The following is a 7523-nucleotide window of genomic DNA, read 5'->3' as shown; positions in this document are numbered from 1 at the left end:
ATAAATAGAGGCCCAACCCCTCTCACTCGACCATCACTATCTCTCTCACTTTGCTCAGTATCTCTCTTTTTTTTCTCTGCTATTGTGGAACCACGGTGATCGGACAACCAGTGTCTCTCTCTCTCTTGTTCTTCTTCTCCGTTGGGAACCACTGTTGAGAGGTAACCCTCCAGCTCTCTGTTTCTCTCTGTTTGGAAGGTTGTTGGAGAGTCAGTGCACCAGCCAACCTGCAACTTTTAAGTTTCTGCAATTTCTTCTTCTTTTCCTACGTAACTCCATAGTTTTCAGGTAGGATTAATGCGAAAAACACATACACATTGTTTACATTATTTCATGCATACTTCTTTCGTAATCTTACGTATAATATACTTAACTATTGTAAAGTTTTTCCACTAGATATATGGTTTTACTTGCTTAAGTACTATGGTTTAGGAGTGGCAGTTGTCAATCAAAGTACGTTGTAAAAAAAACGTGTTTTGAGTGTGAAAGCATTGCCAAAACACAACCTTTCAAGCTTTTGCAATAATAGGAGTCAACCCTTGCTAACATAGTCCATATAAATAGGAGTCAACCCTTTATAAGCCTCGAACTCTGAGACTAACATAGAGTCAACCTTCTAAACAGAGAGTCGACCCTCTCTCATTGTGCAAGACCTGAGAGTCAACTCTCAAAATGAGAAAGTCAACCATCACTATTTTTTACTCTGTTGCCAGAGTCGACCCTCATTTGGAGAGTTGACCTTCACTGGTTCTTATGGACCTATGCTTTCAGTAGAGTCACCTATGAGAAAGAAAGAGTCGATCCTTGCTAGGTAGAAAACCCCTCGAGCAAGAAAGAGTCGACTCTCTATTTGAATAGTTAACCCTTTTTTACCCCTATGTGCTTCTGCAATCAAAAGAGTCGACTCTTGGGATTTGAAGAATCGACCCTTCTAAACAAATGAGATCCTCAGCACACACTGAGTCGACCCCCTTCACACACAGAGTTGACCCTTTTGTATGTGTTATGACTCTTTGCCATCAAAGTCGACCCCTGCTTTCAGCAGAGTCGACTTTTGAGCAACCAAGGGTAGATCCTTGACGTTTTTTGGCTCGGGTAAGGGCAGTCAAGCCCTAGATTCAAGCAAATCAATATGAGGAAAAATTAGAGGACTTGTTTACGTTATGATTATGCTATGTGCCTCGCACTGCTAAGTGCTTAGGGGTTCAAATGGGACCCAATTCTCGTAGCAAACTTGCATTATGTCATGCGGTATTATCAAATGTTGATTTCGATATGCATGCTAAATTATGCAATCCTGCTACCTGATATAAGACACATGTTGAAATGCTATGAATGCAAGAACTGTTGTCATGCATAAATGTTGTAAGTGCAAAGTGACATACGATGTACTATTACGTTATGGAAGGTTGTCCATAATAAGCATGATATCATATGGTGTTATCAGTTATGCAAGACATGACACATGTACCTGATTGCTCATAATAGATCATATGGCTCGATAGAGCCAGCATGACTACTTAGATAGTTATAAAGGCTTGTGTGGCATGTGAATTATTGTTTTGTACTATAAAACAACGAGGCATGCTTGTACAACCGCGCCTCATAACGAGTTGAGAGTTTCTAATAACCCATAGGGTGCGACAATGCATTGAGTTATAAAAAACCCACATGGATACTTAGAACTCAGAACCGCCGTCATGGGCAATGCTTAATCAGTTTGAATAAACTAGAGCATGTTGAGTGGGTTAAATGAATACATTGAACCTTAAGAATCTACCCACGTAAGTAGCTTGATGCCCAATTACAATATAAACTATAAATGATACAATCCCTTAATAAAGAGGACTCAGTAACCCATTCACATTTATTGATTGCTTGCAGACGTGGTAGATGGTATAAGCTTCGATGACATTGTTGTTACATAAACATGCTTCTCGAGTGGCAATAACTCAGTGTCTCCCATCATCGAAGTTAGAACCTATGGTCAACCACTGGTGATATCATGGTTCAACAAGATCAACATTTTTAGCAAACACTTGTACCTACCAGATTGGGAGTCTGACAAATTATATTCTAATTTTTTTAGGTGATAAATGATGCTAAACGCGATGGGCAAAAGGGACAATGACTTAATTCAATTTATCTTTTTTACCTTCCTTGAATTTTATAGTTTGTTAGTATAAACTTTCGTACTACACTTTTTTATAAATGGATTGAGAATCATTAAAGGTTTACAATCAATTACTCTGTTTAGAAAAAAAATTTGTTTTAAGAAAGCAGTGGCATTTTTATAAAGATGGTTATCAAAACTTTCAAAATGTGACCTACCCGAGGTTTGAACCAAAGTTAAAAGGGTTTACACTTTAAAGTTTAAAAAGAAAAGAAATGCTTTATTTTTTTTTTACATATTTTCCAAAGGTTAAAAATCTCGGAACATTACATTTTTTGTCATGTACTCAACCCAATCTAATGTTTCGTACGTACTTTAAGTAAAAGCAAACTTCTTAAATAAGGATCTAGGTTTGATATTTCATTTTTGTGATCCAACAAAACCAACCCCGACAATTTATTATTTGAGCAAGTTTCAGAATGGGGTACATGATTGTTGACAACCTTTCCTAATGCATTTATTTATGGCACGTTTGAAAGCAAGAAAGATGTAGGAAAAGCGATACAAAATGAAAAACTCATACAAATTTTTTGACCCTTCCAAACGAGAGACTTTCGCTGAAAGATCTTTTCTAAAAATTAAACTTTTTGATATGACAGATTCCTCCATGAGGGGGGTGGAGGAATGTTTTCTACCAACAGAGTTTATTTTTACACTCCCCACCACCCATCTCACCACCAGTGCAAATCATGTTCCCCTTAAAAGAATCTTGATTGCATCCAACAGATGGATCCACTTCTTTCATCTGTCTGACATCCAAATGCAGGCCCACACCAAGAAATGCAGCCAAAAGTCGAATCAGGACCCAATCATTAGTTTTCTTTGGATAATCCAAGGGAAAACCCCCATCACAGACACCACCTTGGCAGGTGGCCTCCAGTTGGTAAAACCTTAAGCTCCCCCCCCCCCCCCCCCCAAAGCTCATAGAGGAGTACACCCAGCTTTGACCTTGCAGCAAGGGATGCCACCTGTGGGTTTCAAACTTGTGACATCCCATCAACTTAGTGACATTCACAAGTCGCCTCTGTAACGCCCGACTTTTTATAGTAAAAATTTTAGAATAATTTTTTTTTAAATAGCGGAAGTGCGAAAAACACAAGTCGGGTGCATTACAGGGTAAAACAGAGAAGTACTAAACATACCATTCATTAATTGAAACATTAATGTCATTAATTACATCCCATAACAGAAATGTAAATCTACTAATCAGAGTTTGAACAGTAAACACTGAAAAACTGAGATTTCTTGACTACTTCCATACGCGACGCCAACGATGCTCCGATTTAATTACTACCTGAAAAACATTTAAAGCAGAAGGGTCAGACTCCCCTGTCTGCGTAAGAAGCATTATATTTATATGTGGTGCTCAGTGTCATGTGTACAAATATGTGCAACAACTATAGATATAACCAGCATGGAAATTTATATCATTCTAAGAAAATGATTATGCTTTCTAATTAATGATACAGTGCAAAAGATAACTGAACTAAAGATACATTTATTCACATTAGCATAAGTTGTAGATTCTACAAATTATATCAACAGTTCACGATTCTTCAAGCATAAGTATTTTATTTAACTTAAATTATTTAATGTTTATCTTACTCTTACCCTGTGGGTACGCACAGGCATAGACCTCATAGCGGACCGAGACCATACGGGGGTCTATTATTTAATAACCCGTATGACTAGCCGTACGGATATCCAAAGGGGACGGTCCGTGACCGAGAGAGAACTCCCCAGTGGCTAGAACAAGAATTAGGATGCACCCTGTACTTCTGCAGAAGACTTGGATCTACCACCTAGGACGCATTGGTAGTCCTGGTCCCCTAACTTTGTGGACTGGGGACCCGGTGAGACGCCTAGCTCTCACGAAAACAAGAATGTTCACGAAGCTTGTACTACCTACCCTCTCCAAGGTAGACCATGGGTCCAGTAACATACACCATCTTTCAGGTGTACCCAGAGCCCGGAGAATCCGGTAACATACACCGTCTTTCAAGTGTACCCAGAATCTCGAAGGTTTTATGTCTTATGTTTCATTTCACAATTTCTGTATAACCATGTACGATCCATCGCACCACGAGGGGTCCGATAACATATACAGTCTCTCAGGTATACCCAGAATCCAACAAACCTCATGATTAGGCATACAGTTTTATTTTACCAATTATGTCCTTATACGAGCCCTCGTACCACGAGGATTTTCAAAATCCTAAACCGGGCTTGAGGTTTCCCTATATTGCAAGCATTTTATAGACAAGGTGCCATAAGCACCTCCAAGAAGTGAAATTTCCAAAACTTTGCTCGACTCAGAGCCCGTTTTCATATTTAAGTCTTGAGCAAGGGTGGATGCACTCACATTTCGTGAGCCGTGCCATCCACATGTTATGTTTTGCTTACTTTAACTATATATATATATATTATGTGTCACATTGGCTGTAATAAGTCCGCCCGCCGCGTGGTCTTGTAACCGCCACCACTAAGTGATGCCATTCCTAGCCCGCGACACGCTGATTGATATTAATATGCAAAAATACAAGTATCCCAAGTGCATAAAAACAATATCTTAGGCACATGATGATTTGTATTAATAGGCAGCCATACCACCACCGTGAAGTGCATGAAAATACAACATACATGCACATTAATGCAAAACGTAGATCTATTAAAACTAAAAACGCACCCATTCAGCTTATGATGCGAAAAGACAGATCTATGATGAATAAACGCAAGTTCATTGATGTATAAGCTCATACATTTTAACATATAGATAAGCTGAAACAAAAAAAATGCAGCATCCTGGAAGCATAAATACAAACGTTCCAAGGTATCCCCTGAGATCTAAAACATAGATACATGGATGCATAAACACCAAAAAGAAAAAGAAATTTCTATCTATGCTACATTACTTAAGGCGCGTATGGAAAAATGTCGAATAGGACTCGATATCCACCGACTTCCCTTGCAGGTGCTTGGCAGTCTCACCTTATGAGACAAAAATCTCTTTTTGAAAATAATCGAACCCCTTTTTACAATATCAGCAGACATACGAAAAAGCCAAAATGCCCAGGTTGCTAAATTTACTTCATTTCGTTTCAGGTACGTTTTGAAATGCAGGGTACCACATCTTTTATAATAACCCAACGACAAAAAAAAAATGTAAACAGTGCTAAGTAATAACATTTCAGGGTAGCGAATGGTACCAAGTGCCTACTCCCTGTTTGCAGATTTTCTTCAATTGCATTCTGATTAGGCATGAATAGTAATTTAGAAAAAGGAATAAGAAACTACATATTGTGTTAACCTTAAGTCATGGCTGTTAATTAATTTTCCAAAATCAGAAATTACCCATTATGTTAACCTTAAGTCATGGCTGTTAGTCATGGTACCAATCATGAGAACAACATCCAATATCATACAGTTCATTGGATTAATATATATATCAGCTGGAATTGACCTATATTCACATAAAGCTACATGCATGAAAGAGCAGGCCTAACGTTATAACATATGTTAGCAACATGTATCATACCAAGTAACACACACATTAGCTTTAAATCAGACAAATAAATCAATAATGCATCCAAGAGTCAAATAAAACTCTAGTCACTACATATATCCTATCTTAATTCTGGCCATGGCACGGTAGGACAGATTTAGTAGTAATCTTTTTACAAAGTCATCAAAGCCAAAACCTCCACTTAAAATCCAACGATCTCATCATTTTTTTTAAGTGGAACACACCTCATACAACCACCATGTACATTGTAGGGGTGTTCACAGTCCAGCATTGGAAGAGGTATATGCTGGAAGAAACGTCATGGTGGCCTTGCGTCCACCATGACGTAGCCAATGGCTGAACGTTCGGTAACACAAAAAAAAGAAAGGTGGAAATCCATACATGAATGGACCCCGAAACCCCAACGCCCGCACATGTAGATGGTGCTATTTACTTGATTACAATGGTGCTGCAACATGGTTTTGCTACAGAACCCCGAACCCTACATACAAAGATAACGCTCCTTACCTCTAGTTGGAATCTCACGACGACACAGCTGCACCACTTTCTTCCTTCGTTGGAGTCGCACACCACTTCCGCGATGGAGTCCACACGATCAACAGGGGAGGTCGACACGTCCAGCTACAATGGCCGACCACCACGGTGGAAGAGAGAGAGAGAGAGAGAGAGAGAGAGAGAGAGAGAGAGAGAGAGAGAGAGAGAGAGAGAGAGAGAGAGAGAGAGAGAGATCTGAAACTCTTTCTCTTCCTTCACCTTTAATTCCTTCTCTCCCCACGTAGGGGAGTTTTGGTTTTCAAAAACCCAACTTCCAGCCCACCTTTTTAGTGGGTGCCTGGAAGTCCCAACTTTGCCCCTCCCTCACATTGGCAAATGTATCTTCAACTTCCCATCTTTTTTTTTCTTTTGTGGTACCCTCTCCCATTTGGTGGGATTTTTTTTTCTTGTTTCTTGAAAAAAAAAGAGGAGCCAAAACCACTCCAGCACGTTTTTGGTGGGAGGTGGTTATGAGGTAGAGTTTATTTATTATTTATTTATTTATTTTTTTCATCATCCTCTTTTGGTGCAAAAATGAAACATCCATGCACAGGGGGTTTTGAACCAGGGTCATCAACCTACGGGGTAACGAGCCCCACCACTTGTGCTACATTATTTTGCATTGCAAAGTGTGTGAATTAAAGTGTATTTAACTCTTTTAGTCTTGTTCCGGATTTTATGAAAAAAGCAATGTTTTTCATTTCTACGTGAGCACCCCGGGGTTTTGAACTCGGGTTGTGGCTCCACACAAATGTGTGTCCTACCACTACACCACACCATCACTTAATGTTTACTTTTGCAAGAAAATTTTATTTATGTCATATTTGGACATTTTTCCTTGTTGATGGATTTCTTCCATTTTCAGGTGGATTTTTCACCTGTGGGTTCTAAACTTGCCCTCTCTTACCTTAAATGTGTTTCGGATCTCACACTATTATCCCGAAACCATTTAATTTATCATTGGGTCTCGTGAACCGGGTCGGATTATCGGATCTTGCCAAGATCCGGATCCAAATACCACCTTTGAGAGTTTGTTACAGGTTTCGTTCTAGAAACCACAAGTCATAAAAAAAATTGTACTGCCCAACTTAAAGTCTTACTATTTCACATAACTGCTCCCTTTTATTCATTTAGAATTGCATAAATTTCACGGGTTTTACAGCCCCTACCAGCTCAGCAGAGTCCTTGTGGGCCCAATCATCAGTTGTGCAGCACAGAAAATAGAATGGGAGTTGCAGCTTAATGGTTTGAGCGACTGAGCTCGGTTAACACAAATCTACTTAGTCAAACAGT

Source organism: Nuphar pumila, chromosome 2, assembly GCF_984573655.1.
Source record: "Nuphar pumila chromosome 2, dmNupPumi1.hap1.1, whole genome shotgun sequence".
NCBI classification, from domain to species: domain Eukaryota; kingdom Viridiplantae; phylum Streptophyta; class Magnoliopsida; order Nymphaeales; family Nymphaeaceae; genus Nuphar; species Nuphar pumila.
This window is presented reverse-complemented; position numbering follows the sequence as displayed.